This window comes from Dromiciops gliroides, chromosome X, assembly GCF_019393635.1.
Source record: "Dromiciops gliroides isolate mDroGli1 chromosome X, mDroGli1.pri, whole genome shotgun sequence".
Lineage (NCBI taxonomy): Eukaryota > Metazoa > Chordata > Mammalia > Microbiotheria > Microbiotheriidae > Dromiciops > Dromiciops gliroides.
The window spans coordinates 63286080-63302365 of record NC_057867.1 but is presented as its reverse complement, the minus strand read 5'-3'; the positions used below and the strand labels follow the sequence as shown (position 1 = coordinate 63302365).

The window sequence follows — 16286 nt, the reverse complement described above, 5'->3', positions numbered from 1 at the left end:
TTACTTTATTTACTAATAAGACACTGTCTAGACTTTGAGTTATTTGTTCCAGTTCTCTTTCTTTCAGAACACTTTGGCGTACTTTCAGTAGCAGTAGTTGAAAGTATTGGACGTCTCTTACATTGTTCCTTGAAGTTACAGGACGGATTTTTCTGAACAGCGGGAACCTTATGACGATTCTCATTTGAAGGGCTAGAGTAATTTCATTTCATTTCTACTAGTTTGGTTTCTTGAAGGATACCATTTGGAAAGGCTTGATTCTCAGGCACAAACTGTAACACTTTACTGTTCTTCCAATTAAGGCATGACTTTGAAATTGGAGAATTTTCATTTGGCAAAAGTAATTGGGAAAAATTCAGGTATTTCCCAAGACATATGTAACTCTATCTTATTCTTTCTTTACAAACTGATCTAGTGAAAGAATAGGATCAACTGATACTGTTTCTTGATCTTCATTTAACTCATCCTTAAAATCATCCTCTGAAAAAATGGTCTGTGTATTTCACATATTCTCTGGGACTCAAAATGTGTATCCCTTTGATCATCTTTCTTGAACTGATCAAGTGGAAGAATTACCATAGATTTTGTGACCTTGATGAGCCAAATAGTTATCACTTAGCAAAGAGTCTGGACTTAGAAGAGTTCTTTGATTTGGCATGTGTAGAGCCAAAGAATGATCTGGAGTAAAAATAGGTAATTTTATATTGTTGAAGTCCAGGTGGTCCTTACCACCATTTTCTCATACTGATTTAGTTACCATAGGATATATATTTTTTTACTAATTACTTCCTCATTCAAATGAAAGTCTGTCAAAAGGCTTGTGCTTCCTTCAATAATTACTTGTTTACTGGTGCGTGAAGAACAGTATAGGTGGTATATCAATGCATAGAAAGTGGAATGCCAATCTCATTGGGGCTTTTTTTAAAAAATGGGACTAACAGGTGATGAAGGCAATTTATTCTCCACTGTATTTAAAGAATTACTTCCCAAGAGAGAACAGTCTTCAAATGCAACCAGATTTTCACAGGCTTGTAATGGGCTTTTTAATTTGCCACCCTTTTGAGAAACATTAGAGGCATCATGAACATTTTAGTATTCCAATGCCTTTTAGAAAGCCTCGAGGAAGATGAAATATCCCAAAGATTCCTCCTCTTCTTTTTCGGCTGTTCAGCATTCCCTAATAATATTGCTTGATGTTTCAGAGTGTCATTCACAAGAAAAGTTACCATCTCTCATACTCTGCCTTCTTTGAAAGGTGGTCAAGTTATAGAAAGAGAAATTCTTTCTTTGGGCTGACTACAGCATGCAGCCTGTGGGAAGATGCTGAAGCCCTTGTCTGCTGCAGGGAGCCAGGCCACGCTCAACTCCACCACCTCCTCATTCCGGTTGTCCAGGACCAGGGGCAAGATCCAATAAGCCCCCAACCCAGACATTTCTGAAGCAGAGGAAGGGCAGTCTGCAGAAGTGGCTGAGCCTCAGAAACACCAGGGAGCCAGCCCGTGGCCTGTGATTTGGCCTAGCCCTGGCATCCTGCCACCCTCAGCCATGTGTCACCCAGCGCGCCCCACCTCCATCGCTTCTCGGGAGGCCCTGGGCTGAGCAGCTCCACACTGGCCACACAGGCTCCAGGCAAAGAGGGAGAAACTTGGGCCCACATCTGCTCTGCCCACCCATGGGGGCAACTTCATGTCAGCTTGGCTGTCTCCTAGGACTCCCAGAGTAAGTTGCTTGTATGATCACCTCAATAGGTGTATAAAAAGCTTTTGACAAAACACAAAATTCATTTCCTATTAAAAACACTAGAATGCATAGGAATAAATGGAACTTTCCTTAAAATGATAAGCAATATCTATCCAAAATGGGGATAAACTAGAAACCTTCCCATCGGGGTGAAGCAAGGATACCCATTATCACCACTATTATTCAGTATTGTATTAGAAATGGTAGGGGCAGCTAGGTGGCACAGTGGATAAAATGCTATCCCTAGATTCAGGAGGACCTGAGTTCAAATCCAGCCTCAGACACTTGATACTTACTAGCTGTGTGACCCTGGGCAAGTCACTTAACCCCATTGCCTCAAACATCCAGGGCCATCTCCAGTTGTCCTGATGTATATCTTGCCACTGGACCCATATGACTCTGGAGAGAGTGAGGCTGGTAACTGCACAGCCCTCTGTCACTTAAATCCAATTCACTGTAAATCATGACATCACCTCCTGATGTTATGGTCCTTTTCAAGAATTAAATACAAACAACAATAGAAATGCTAGCTATAGTAATAAGAGAAGAAAAAGAAAGATAAGGAATTGGAATAGGCAATGAGGAAACAAAATTATCATTCTTAGCATATGATATGATGGTATATTTGGAGAATCCTGGAGAATCAACTAAAAAACTAGTTGAAATAATTAACATCTCTAGCAAAGTCGCAGGATATAAAATAAAGCCATGTAAGTGACCTTTTCTATGTATTTACAATAAAGTCCAGCAGCAAGAGATAAAAAAAGAACTTTCATTTAAAATAACTATAGACAATATAAAATACTAGGGAGTCTACCAGCCAAGACAATCCCAGGAACTACACGAACACAATTACAAAACACTTTTCACACAAATAAAGTCACATCTAAATAATTGGAAAAATACTAATTGGTCATGGGTAGGCTGAGCCGATATAATAGAAATGACAATTCTACCTAAATTTATTCAGTGCCATATCAATCGGATTACCAGAAATTATTTTACAGAGCTAGAAGAAATAATAAAATTCATCTAGAGGAGCAAAAGGTCAAAATCAAGGGAATCGGTGAAAAAAATGTAAACGAAGGTGGCTTAGCCATACCAGATCTCAAACTGTATTACAAAGTAGTAATCATCAAATCTGGTACTGGATTAGAGTGATGGATCAGTGGAACAGATTAGCTACCTAATACACAGTAGTAAATAACCATTGTAGTCTAGTGTTTGATAAACCCAAAGATCCAAGCTTTTGAGACAAGAACTCACTATTTGACAAAAACTACGGAGAAAATTGGAAAGCATTTTGGCAGAAAGTAGGTATAGACCAGCATTCACACCCTATACTAGATAAGGTCAAAATGGGTACATTATTTAGACATAAAGGGTGAAACTATAAACAAATTGGGGAAGCATGGAATAGTTTACCTGTCAGATCTATAGATAAAGGAAGAACTTATGACCAAACGAGAGAAAGTACATTACAGGATGTAAAATGGGAATTTTAATCACATTAAATTGAAGTTTTTTGCACAAACAAAACCAATGCAGCCGAGATTAGATATTCTAGCACAAGTACATACAGAGTCCGGGGAAAAGTGGGCTCAGACTTGGAGAGTACATGTGACAAAGGGTAACTCACAACTCCTTGCTATTGGAAGTCCCTTTTTACTCAAGAAGTTCCCCTTGGGCATGGTGTGGCTTTTTTGCTGGGCTCCTTATAGAGCCAAAAACTTACATCTAGTCTGTCCTTGACTCTCAATGTAAACCCTACCATTAATTGATCTGAGGATACCCATAGGACACTAATGGGAAGATAAGAAGTCCAAGCTGGAATGCTGCCCTTGCTCCAGTTTCTAGAATCTCAAGTTTTAAACTAGCTTGGTGATTTATAGATGACTTTCCATATAGGTCTATATAGATAACCATTTATAGATTGGGTGTGACCCAGTTTCAGGAAGACTCTTTCTGTGCAACAGCATTCCAGTGTCAATTCCTTTTCTCATTTAGTCTAAAGGCCATGATTCACTGATTGAAAATTGTTCTCAAATTTGGAACTAAAAATCCTATGAAAACAAATGTTGAAAACTATCTTTAAATGTAACTAGAAAATAACAAAATACTTTAAAAAAAAGAAAATTGTTCTCACCTTGTTTAAGTATCTGGGCATCTTAATTACTTTAAGTAGGGTGAGGTGACTTGATTGATTGTCACTTAGGCCATCCTGACAGCTGTGTATCCCCTATACCTAGCACAGCGCTATGCACATAGTAAATGCTTGATGAAGGCTTGTTGACTTGTCCCTGCTAGGAAGTTGCTTTTTCACTGAAGTCTAAGTATGACTCGTTGTTCCAGGAGCAAGTTGGTACCTGCGCCTCCTCTTTGTAGATTTTTACCTACCCTGGCTTTATCCCCCATCCTGAAACTTCACGGAACAATTCTTTCATCTGCCATTTCAGTGGTTAAGTTGGGATCAGCTAGTCAATGGCCCACTTAACTGTCAGTACTAAAGCCCAAATAAACATGAAGACTGCCGCCATATTGGATTAGCACCTTATAGGCTGCTGAGCAATTAGCCTCACCTGGTCTGGCGTGTGACCCGCCATCATTCCCAACACACATCAATATGATGGAAAGAAGCAGCCACAGCCTAGTGCTGAGAGCATTGAGAGCCAGCAGCACTGGGTGCAGGTCCCAAAATTGCCACTTACTGTGTGGTCACAGTCAAGTCTTTTTTCCTCTTTTGGCCTTTGTTTCCCACTCTATTAAATGAGGGGTTTGGACTAAATGAGTTAAGCTTCCTTCAAGCCACTCAGTGCTGCCTCCCATTTGAGAGGATGTAAACATGGGCCCGGGCAACTAGGTGGCCCAGTGGACAGAGTGCCAGACTTGGAGTCAGGAAGACTTATCTTAATGAGTTCAAATCTGGCCTCAGACACTTACTAGCTTTGGGACCCTGAGCAAGTCATTTTACCCTGTTTGCCTCGGTTTCCTCATCAGTAAAATGACCTGGAGAAGGGAATGGCAACACACTTCAGTATCTCTGCTAAGAAAACCCCAAAATGGGGTCACAAAGAGTCAGACATGACTGAAATTACTATGGGGGAAAATGTGGGCCAGAGTGTCAGACAGTGATAGCATCTGGTGGATGGGGGCTGTTGGGCCAGTATAAACACTTGTAGGTGCACCCAGCTTCTTGAATAGAACACATGTGGTCACACCAGTTGCCACAGCTGGCACCGAGTAGGTACCCAAATGAATGGGATGTAATTCTGGCAAGTTGTTTGCCCACGTTCAGGTTCTTCTTTTGACCCATTGTGTAGGAGTTTTCCTGACCCTTACTTCAATGCTAGACTGTTGGTCTCTAGCCTCAGAACCCACCAAGATAGCCCTGAGATAGCCCTTCGGCCTGCTTTGTGGAAGTAGATAGCCATGCCTTTATATATAAGGATCATAAGGATCATAAGGTTGAGCGCTAGAATAGACTAGGGTGACTTGAGATTTCTGTACATTCTCATGTGATCCAACCAGCAGCACCATGAAGCCAGTATTATCACAATCCCATTTTGCAAGTGGGGAGACTGAGATCCAGAAAGGGGAATCTTCTTGCCCAAGGTCACAAGCTTAGTTAGGAGGAGAGCTGAGATTGGAACTCAGGTTCTCTGACTTCAGATCTAGCATTCTTTCTGCTCACCCTCTGGCTGTCTCTTAACTTGGTTATATTTTCCAGTGTTCCACCAGGATCTGTGGTAAAGGCAATCAATCAGCAAGCATTTATTAGATGCCTACTGTGTGCATGGCCCCATTATCAGTGCTGGGGATACCAAAATAAAAGGGAAATAGGCCATGCCCTCAAGAAGTTTACATTATATCAGGAGAGAAATGATATAGAACACAATTCCCTCCCTACTCCCTCGCCATCTTCTTACCAGCCTGCCTTCCCACCAGGACCAGAAACCATGCCTTAAAGGTTTCAAACCTTACTCTCCAGAACTTACATCCCAAGGCCCCATTGTCCAGATTGGAGGTTGCCCCACTCGGTGTACAATTTCATGCAAGCCACAGCCATGTCCGCTCATTTCCCTCTCTATTCTGGTCACTTCTTCACCACCATTCTTCATGCTATGCTGTACCCATTTCTCCCTCCCCCTACAGTTTTTTCTTTTGTCTGTCTGCTTGTTTGTTTTTCTCCCCTCCAGCTTTGCAACCATGATCGAATCAACTGCCATTGCTCCTGGAAGATATGTAGCAATCTCCTCTTCTCTGGCCCCACTTATCATCCCTGTAACTTATCTATCTTCCCTGCCCTCTCCCCTATGAATATTATCTTCTCCCTATTAGAAAGTAAGCTCCTTCAGGCAGATTTCAGAGAAAGCTGGAAGGACTTACATGAACTGATGCTGAATGAGGTGAGCAGAACCAGCAGAACATTGTACACAGTGTCAACATTGTGTGTTGATCAACTGTGATAGACTTGACTCTTCTCAGCCATACAATGGTCAAAGATAGTTACAAAGGACTCATGATGGAAAAGGCTCTCCAAATCCCCAAAAAAAGAACTGTTGAATCTGGATGCAGATCGAACCATACTATTTCTATTGTTTTTGTTGTTGTTTTTCTTTTTTGAGATTTTTCCTTTTTGCTCTGATTCTTCTCTCATTACATGACTAATGCAGAAATATGTTTAATGTGATTGTACATATATAGCCTATATCAGATTACCTGCTGTCTTGGGGAGGGGGGAGGGAGGGGAGGGAGGGAAAAAAATTGAAACAAGAAATCTTATAAAAACAAATGGTGAAAACTAAAAAAAAGCTTCAAGTTAAAAAGGAAAGTAAGCTCCTTGTGGGCAGGGTCCATCTCTGCTTTTATATTTGTATCCTCAGCATTCAGCACATAGTAAGCACTTTAATGGCAGCTGGGTGGCCCAATGGATAAAGACCTGAGTCTGGAGGGAGGAAGACTCTTCTTTCTGGGTTCAAATCTGGCCTCAGACACTTTCTAGCTGTGTGACCCTAGGCAGGTCACTTAACCCTGTTTGACTCAGTTTCTGAGATGGAGAAGAAAATGGCAAATCACTCCAATATCTTTGCCAAGAAAACCCCAAATGGAGTCACGAAAAGTCTAACACAATTGAAGTGACTGACCACCACCAACAAAAGCACTTAATAAATGCTTTTTCATTCATTCTTTACATTAACACTTCCTGGCCCATCCCCTCAGTTCTCTCAAACATTCCCAACTTGGTTTTATTGTGTGAAATGGTTCCAGTTAGAGACTCATTTGAGCTAAAATGCATCCTCTCTAAAAATACAGATACCTAGACAGGCCAGGGAGAACCGTGAAAGGGACTATAGTTTGGGAAGATGGCCAATTCATTTCATGCCTAAAGTGGCCTAATAGCACCCAATGGTGTCTGTTGTGAGCACAGTGCATAACTGGGACAACCAGCCCAACTTACTTATCTAGAATTGGTTTGAGTGCTGGGCTTTGATGTACTCATCACAATCAGGAAAAGAAAGTAGCAACCATTAGCCTGGCCGTTAGATTGAACTTATAAACAGATCCATTCCATCGAGAAAAATATGCAGTAACCCTGTCATCTTTTAGGGAATGAGCAAAGGAGGAAGAAAACCCACTCGAAAATGACCCCCATGTTCAAATCTGGATCTGAAAGAGTCCTGTGGAAATTCAAACGAGAATGTCATTAAGAGAGCTAAATGGACTCAGCATGTTGCACAGCCATCAGGCCCATAAAAGGATGACGGGAGTAATGTTTGTAGCAATTCTGTTCAACCCATTGCAATCCTTGCTTCATTTTATGTCTGGGATGGCAGCGAGGCCAAGTGGGATGCAGAGGGGGACAGAGGTGCATTGCATAGGCTGCCAAATTCCCGAGTGAGGAGGCAGACGAGTGCTTTCCTTTTTAAAGTTTTATCAGCCCAATTTTTGCATCATAGTCATATTTGGATATCTCACCCCTGCCCACCCAGCTCCCTGCCCTCATTGGTGAGCCTTTATGGCCTTCTCGCATCCCAAAGGAAAGGCAATCAGCAAAATTCACTGGTAACAGCCAGCACAGGATACTGCCCTTATCAGCACCCCCCCCCAACAGGAAAGGAAGAAGTTGCTTTTAGAGGCAGTGACTCTTGATTCTGGGTCCCTTCAAAGAAGCAGTGTTAAGAAAGTTCTCAGTAGAGTGGAGCCACAAGTGCCCCCCCACCCCACCCCCCCACACCATGCACAACCTTGCAAACACTCGTAGGAAATGGCCTCTGAGAAGAGCAATTGGGGAAGATTAAAGATGGCCCTTCACTTCGGAATTGGCCTCCTTTCTTCCCACTTGCCTAAATCAAGAGGGTGTTGACTTGTAATTTCTCCCTCTCCGAACTGATTCTGATACTTACCACCCCCCAAGCCCACGTGGTATGACAGTGGTGAGGAGGGCTGTATTTTGAGTCAGAAGGATCTGGGTGGGAAGTCTATCTCTGCTTTTTGCATGGCACTTTTGGCAAGGTACTTGAGTCCCCTCATGTAGAATGTAGGGCTGGGGCTAGAAGCCCTGAGAGGTCACTTTTCAGCTCCTACCCTAGGATCCTGGGCTCTCATCAGCACCCAAAGGTCACCAGACTGACACTGGCAAGCCCTGCTTATCATTACCTCCATCACTAAAAGGATCATTTCCCAGGGAATACACAGATCCTTCTGGGCCGTTAAAAGCAGCCTGATGCCATTTCCTGTGGGATGGCCTCAGGGATTTCCTGAAGGTTCTCATGATTCCAAGCCTCTGTGATTGACTTGAAACTGGTAAAAAAACATCCTTCATCTGATGGACTCTTACCCATCCTTTTCATTTTGCATGATTCTCTTCTACTATGTTGCAGCATTAACAGTTCTTTAACTCATTTCCACATATGGTGAGCACCTCTTTTATGCATGATAGTGTACCTTGTGCAAAAGATTTATAAAAAGAAAAGAAAATTAAACCCTTCCTGCCTTCAAAGAGCTTATAATCTAATAGTGGGGCTAAGACATGGACCTGCTTAGAAGAAAAGTTTGTGTTAAATGTACTGTGAGGCAGGTGAAAGATGAAATGACTGAGGCAACAAAGGTTCAATCTTCTGAGCGTATTGATTCATTAAGCAATGCATGGCAATGGCCCAACAAATTGGACCCAGCCATCCTCAGCTTAGGCCTGGACCCCAAATACAGGGGGAGACAGATTTTTATATGTTAAAGACAACTAATCAAATAAGGTGAGTTAATTAAAAAGAAATGGTACAGGAGTAGGTAATCTAATTTCTAATTGGAGGAAAGATTCGGGACTTTCCAAGTTGGGAAGGGGGAGAGTGAACAGGTGTAATTCCCTGAAATTAGAAAAAGAAGTGTCCTGCTCTCCACCAAGTGTCTGTAGACAATCAAAGGAACATGGAAACAAACACTGATTGATCAATATGGGGCTAGTTTTTGGATAAGACATATAGGTTGCTTGAGATGCATGATTGTGATAAAACTCCTTGCATTGATCTTTGGATCTGACTGGGTTTCTGGTCAGCATAACCGAGGTCCTTAGTTAATGGTCTCTAACCAACAGGTAGGGGTGGTCCAGCTTCCCAGTCATCCAGGGCTAAGTTCAAACAATACAATAAGGTTTTCTCCCAATTCCCACAATTGAATAAAGTTTTCTCATAAGACAGAAATTGGACTAGACAAAGGGAACTTGAGCTGGCACCAGAATTGAGTCACAAGATAGCATCAGTGTGGCTCACTTAACTCCCCCAATTAACCACTTCCTGTCCTAATATCCCTAATTCCCTTAACTGGAAAAACCAGAGAAGGAGAAGGGATTGCAGAGAATAGGACCTCTTCTTGCTAGGAGAGAGAAATCAGAAGGACTTCTGGAAGGAAAAGGCAACTAAGAAGAAAAAGGAGGGTTCCAGCAGGCAAAGATGTAGTAGAGTGCTTGTCCCAGGCGCAAGGGACAGTATGTACAGATGCTGGAGGGCAGGAGGGGGGAGCAAGAGAGGGTGGGATGAAACTGGGGAACAATGATTAGGCCAGTTGGGCTAGAACAAGAGGACATGAAGGGAATATTTAGCCTGGAAAAGAGAGAGTTGATCTGAGGTACCACCTCACACCTATCAGATTGACTGATATGACAAAAAAGGAAAATAATAAATGTTGGAGAAGTTGTGGAAAAATTGGAACACTAATGCATTGTTGGTGGAACTGTGAACTGATCCAACCATTCTGGAGAGCAGTTTGGAACTATTCCCAAAGGGCTATAAAGCTGTGCATACCCTTTGACCCAGCAACACCACTATTAGGTCTTTTTCCCAAAGAGATCATAAAAAGGGGAAAGGGACCCACATGTACAAAAATATTTATAGATGCTCTTTTTGTGGTAGCAAGGAATTGGAAATTGAGGGGTTGCCCATCAATTGGGGAATGGCTGAACAAGTTGTGGTATCTGAATGTAATGGAATACTATTGTGCTTGTAAGAAACGATGACCCAGTGGATTTCAGAGAAACCTGGAAGGACTTATATGAATCGATGCTGAATGAGATGAGCAGAACCAGGAGCACATTGTACACAGTATCAACAACATTATGTGTTGATCAACTGTGATAGACTTGATTCTTCTCAGCAATGCAATGGTCTAAGATAGTTCCAAAGGACTCATGATGAAAAGTGCTCTACAAATCCAGAAAAAAAGAACCGTGGAATCTGGATGCAGATCGAACCATGCTATTTCTATTGCTTTTTGTCGTTGTTGGTTTGTTGGTGGTGGTTTTTTGAGGTTTTTCCTTGTTGCTCTGATCCTTCTTTCACAACATGACTAATGCAGAAATATGTTTGATGTGATTGTACATATATAACCTATATCAGATTGCTTTCTGTCTTGGAGAGGGAGGGAGAAAAATTTGAAACTAGAAATCTTATGGAAACAAATGTTGAAAACTATCTCTACATGTAACTGGAAAATAATAAAATAATTTTATGGAAAAATGTAATTGGGAAATATTAAACAAAATCAATGGAAATACAATAAAAACAGATAACATTTTTAAAGAGAGAGAGAGAGAGAGAGAGAGAGAGAGAGAGAGAGAGAGAGTGAGTTGAGCCAAAGCGGGATTCCTATGTTCAGGGATTGGGAGGGTATCATGTGAAAGAAGGATTAGGCTGATTCTGCTTAGTTGAGGAGGGCAGAGCCAGGAGCAGGGGTTGGATGTTACCGAGAGGCAGACATAGGGTTGAATAAGAGGAAAATGTACTACTAAGTAGGGTTCTCTCAAAGCAGAATGGTTTTATGGGGGCACCTAGGTGGCACAGTGGATGAAGCACCGGCCCTGAATTCAGGAAGACCTGGGTTCAAATCCGGCCTCAGACACTTGACACTTACTAGCTGTGTGACCCTGGGCTAGTCACTTAACCCTCATTGCCCCACCAAAAAAAAAAGCAGAATGGTTTGCCTCAGGAGGTAGTGGCTTAAACTCCTGCTCACCCCCACTATCGGGGAATACAAAGTGTCACAGATCCAGAGCTGGACATGACTTTAGAGGCCATTGTTCCCAATCTCTTCATTTTTCAGATGAGGAAACTGAGGCCCAAGCAGGTTAGGTCACTTGCCCAAAGTCACTTGGGTAGTAATTTACAGAAATGGGATTTGGAGCCAAATCTTCTGACCTCAGAGTCAGCGTTCTTTCTACCGTGCCACACTGCCTTCTTGTCCTTTGAGCCAAAGGCTGGATAACCACTTGGGTACATTGAGGTGAAGCAAACCCACTCTCCAAACCACCTCTGCTTTCCTTCCCACCAGCTCCATCCCATTTGCTAAAAGCCACCCCAAATAGCCTTCCTTCATCTGACCAAACTTGTCACATCCTGATGCCCCCATGCCCATCAGTCACAACATCTTGGTCTTCCAAGTCCTTGTTGGCTGTACGTGGATATAGAGAGAGAACTTGGAGCAAAAAGTAGTTTAAAGTAATTGAAACAAAATGTGAACAGCAATGAGTGATGCTCCTGCTGAAAGAATATTTCTAATGAAAGCTATTTTGCAGTCTCGGAAGGCTTTCGGGGATTGAATTGGAACTGGCAAAAAAAGCCTGAAATTGTCATCTGCAAGACTGGAGAATTAAGTCTTCATCTCAAGCACAAGGACACTGTCATTAATTTGTCCTTTGATCTGGTACGTTACCGAAAAGTTGTGTTAAGTGAGAATTTGTTTATAGAATAATGCTTCCTCTTTGGTTTACCTGATTCAAATGGAGATGTGTTCCCCGCAGGGCGGGGGAGATGGGAGAAATGTCATAAAGCCGCACTTTAGAATGCAGAAAACCTTTTAAAATTGCATTAAATAGAAGGGGGAAAAGCTCTTCTAACTTTCTGATGCAATGTTGACAAAAATACTTAAATGAAGAACAATGTCTAAAATCTCATGATAGGTGGGGGTGGAGGGAGAGGCTTGGCTAGGATTCAGTATCAACAGAAGCTACTGGTAGGTGGGAGAGAAAGGAGAAAGGCTATGAGTAAGTAGATGATTGGTTCTGGAAAGGTCTAACAGCAGTTAGGGACCCCAACTTGGGAAGGGAGGGAGGTTCAGGCACAAGAATCCAGGAGATGCTTGCTAAATAATCCCTGGCTGGATTGATTCACTAGAAAGAGCATGGATGGGCCTCTCCCTTAGAAGAATTGGGATCTGGGAGAGGGATGCCAGGACAGGGTCTCAGGCATAGAAAGCAAGGCAAGATTCTAGATTAGAGGACTAGGATTCTAGGCAAGAGCCCAGTCACTGACACTGTGCACATATGCCATGTCTTCCTTGACATCACCAGAGCTATGGGTCCAAGAGTCCTTTCTCTGAGTCAGTCACAGCATCTTATATTTGGAATCTCATCCCACCTGTCCTTCCCCAAAGAATGGCTCTTATGACCCCTCCCCCCAAAAAATTGTTATCTAGCCTTGCTTTGAAGACTTACAGTGAAGGAGAAGCCACCACCTCTCAACGCAGACCATTTCCACTTTGGGACACCTCAATGTTAGTGAGTTTTTCCTGATCTCTAGCTTAAATCTGCCTCCATGCTTTCCATTCATCTCTCCCTAGTTCTGCCCTCCAAGGTCAAGTAAAACATGGACCCACTCTTGGTAGTGGCTTCTCCAAACCTTCTTAGCCTCCCTTCAGCCTCCCACAGTCATGAACCTTGCCACATGTTTCACTGAAAACAATCAAACAATCAAGATCCTTCACAAAGAGTTCCCCTTGGGGCAGCTAGGTGGCGCAGTGGATAGAGCACCGGCCCTGGAGTCAGGACTACCTGAGTTCAAATCCGACCACAGACACTTAACACTTACTAGCTGTGTGACCCTGGGCAAGTCACTTAACCCCAATTGCCTAACTAAAAAAAACCAAACAAACAAACAAAAAAAAAGAGTTCCCCTTTCTCCTTTCCTCACCTCACCTCATTCAGTCATCTTCCCCACCCTCCATGGCCTTCTCATTCACTCTGCTCTCAGAGGAAGAGGGAGTCTTTCCCCTTGCCAAGGCAAGCCCATCTTCACGAATCCTTGATCCCATCCCTTCTGACCTTCTCCAGTGGATCACCCCCTCTATATCTTTCGATATATCTCTCAACTTCCATCTCTGCCTATTGGCAGCTTCCTTGCTACCTACAAACACGCCCATATCTCTTTCATCCTTAAAAGGAACCAAACCCTCACTTGGTCCCTCCCTAATGATGTTAACCTTCTTAAGCTCTCTGCAGCCTTTGACATCATTGACCACCTTCTCCTGGATGCTCTCTCTAAGTCTTCATGACCCTGCCCTCTTAGGGTCTTCTTCCTGCCTTTCAGACTGCTCCTCAGTCTTCTGCACTGGTTTTTCTTCCAGGTCATTCCAACTAACTGTGGTTCTGTTCCTTCTCTAATACCTCATCGGAAATTTAAGCAGCTGCTAGTCCTCCATCACCAACCGTCTTTAGGACATCTTTTTTGGGGGATGAGACAATTGGGGTTAAGTGACTTTCCCAGGGTCACACAGCTAGTAACTGTCAAATGTCTGAGGCCGGATTTGAACTCAGGTCCTCCTGACTCCAGGGCTGTCGTTTTATCCACCATGCCACCTAGCTGCCCCAAACTTGTTTTTTGTTTGTTTGTTTGTTTGGGTTTTTTGGTGGTCTTTCGGACATCTTGACCTGGATTCCTGCAGGTATCGCAGACTCAACAAACAGAACCCATTATCTGTCCCTGCCAACTCGCCCATCTTCCAAACTTCCTATCAAGGCTCCCAGTCACATGGACTCACGACTGACTCCTCACTCTCACTTCCCATGCACATTCTGTTGCCAAATGTTGTTATTTCTAGCTTTGTAACATTTCTCACAAGGACCTTAGTTCAAGTCTCCCCACCACTTGCCTGGATGACAATAACAGCTTTCCTGATTGATCCCCCTGCCTCAAGGGCCTTCCTACCACAATCCATCTTCCACTCAGCTCTAAAGGGTAGGTCTGCCCACATCACCCCCTGCTCAGTGGATCCCAAAGTCTCCCTGTCATCTCCAGGATTATCTAGAAATTCTTCTGTTTGGTCCCTCCTTACCTTCCCAGGCTTTTTACATTTGGCTCCCCTCCACGAACTCCATGATCCAGCCGTGCCAGCCTCTTTGTTCCTTGAACATGATAGTCAATCTCCCATCTCCACGCTTTTGTACTGGCTGCCTTCCGTGCCCACTCTACTTCTCCTCTCACTTTCCATGACTTCCTTCAAGACAGCTCAAATCTCCCCTTTCACAAGAGGCCTTTGGAACCAAGTTCCACTCCCTATTTATTTTCACCACACTTGACACAAGTAAATGCTTAATAAGTGTTTATGGACTGACTAAGCTCTAATCCCTCTTCCATGAGCCATCCCTTCAAATACTTAAAGATATGTCCCAGCCTCCCCGAATCTTCTCTTCTCCAGGGTAAACCTATCCAGTTTCCCCAACCCCTCCTAATATAGTATCCATTAGAGACCCTTCACCATCCTGCTTGGCCTCCTTTGGAGGTCCTCAAGCAAGGCCTGGCCTGGAGCAGCCTGCTCCTGTAGATGGGAAGGAGGTAATGGCCTCAGCTAAGAGGCACAGAGTGTAGAGGAGGATGTGGGCAAGGGAGATGGATGGGTTAATCCAACTGCAAAAATACCCAACCCAAAGAGAATGTACCAGAAGGTGCAGATTCAGTGGGTGAATCATCCAGAAGTACTTGCAATGTCTTTTGAGTGGCCCTTCTTCTTTTTCTTGGACAGCTCTGGGTGACATTAATTGCTCTTAAAACCTTAAGGCTGCAGCCCTGATTAGGCTCATTTTCAATAAGGACGTGAAAATATACCTCTAAATTACAACTGTACTCACGAGGAGTGCCTCGTGATGTGTGGCCAAGAACTGGATAACTCAAGAAACTTTGTTAGTTAAAATTAAGTTCACTCAGTGTACTTATTTAAACGAAAGGCTATCTGGGTACAGTGAAGGGGAAAAGGGGCAGGATGCCCAGTGTCCCCCTTGCCAGTCTGGGCAGCTGGCAAAGGGGTCGCATGGAAATGGACAGACTATCAGTGTCTGCATTCCTTCCTGCTCACTGGCCACAAGACACTTGCCCTGGCAGCCATTCACAGTGATCTGAAACAAGGTCCTCCCCATCAATGAGCCTCAGTTACCCTTTCTGTAAAGTGAAAGCTGGATGAAACCTTAAGAATAATTTACATAGAATAAAACAAGTAATAATAAATTTAATTTCATTTATAAGAAATAAAATTAATAAAAATAATAATTAAAATTAATGTACTAATAGTCCAGACACTCCTATTCTACAGAAGAGCAAACTGAGGGGTGGGTTTGGGGGAAGGAGATAGGGTACAGTGGAAAGAGTTCTGGATTTGGGGTCAGAACCTGGGTTCAGATCACAGGGCCATTATTTACTACCTGTGTGACCTTGGGCAAGTCACTTCATTTCTTTGGGGCTCAATTTCCTGCTTTTTAAAATGAGGCACTTGAACTAGATGCTCTCCAAGGTTCCTTCTAGCTCAAATTTGATAATCTAGCTCATGAATGAATTAAGGACAGGAACTCCTTGGAAGCTCAAAGTTTCCTAGCTTCCATAGAATTTGGAGCTAGAAATGTACCTTAGAGACCCTCTAATCCAGGGGTTCTTAACCTTTCCTGGGCCAGGGTACCCCTGGGCAGGCAATCTGGGGAAATCGAGGGATGCTCCCGAACCATGGTTTTTAACTGCCTAACATAAGATTTATAGTATTACAAGACAGTTCTACAGAACTCATAATGGAAAATGCTCTCTGTATCCAGAGAAAGAACTGATGGAGTCTGAATACAGATCAAAGCAGACTATTTTCACTTTCTTTTTTCCCAGTTTTTCCCTTTTGGTCTGTTTCTTCTTTCACAACATGACTAATATGAGATATGTTTGACACGATTGCCTGTATATAACCTATAGCAAATTGCCTACTGTCTTGCGGGGGGGCAAGGGAGGGAGAAAATTTGTAACTCATAAAAA

General features: G+C 43.0%; 1 pseudogene; it reads right to left on the bottom strand.

The window, feature by feature from the left end:
• Positions 1-16286, bottom strand: part of LOC122733970 — a 198841-nt pseudogene that overhangs the window by 23747 nt on the left and 158808 nt on the right.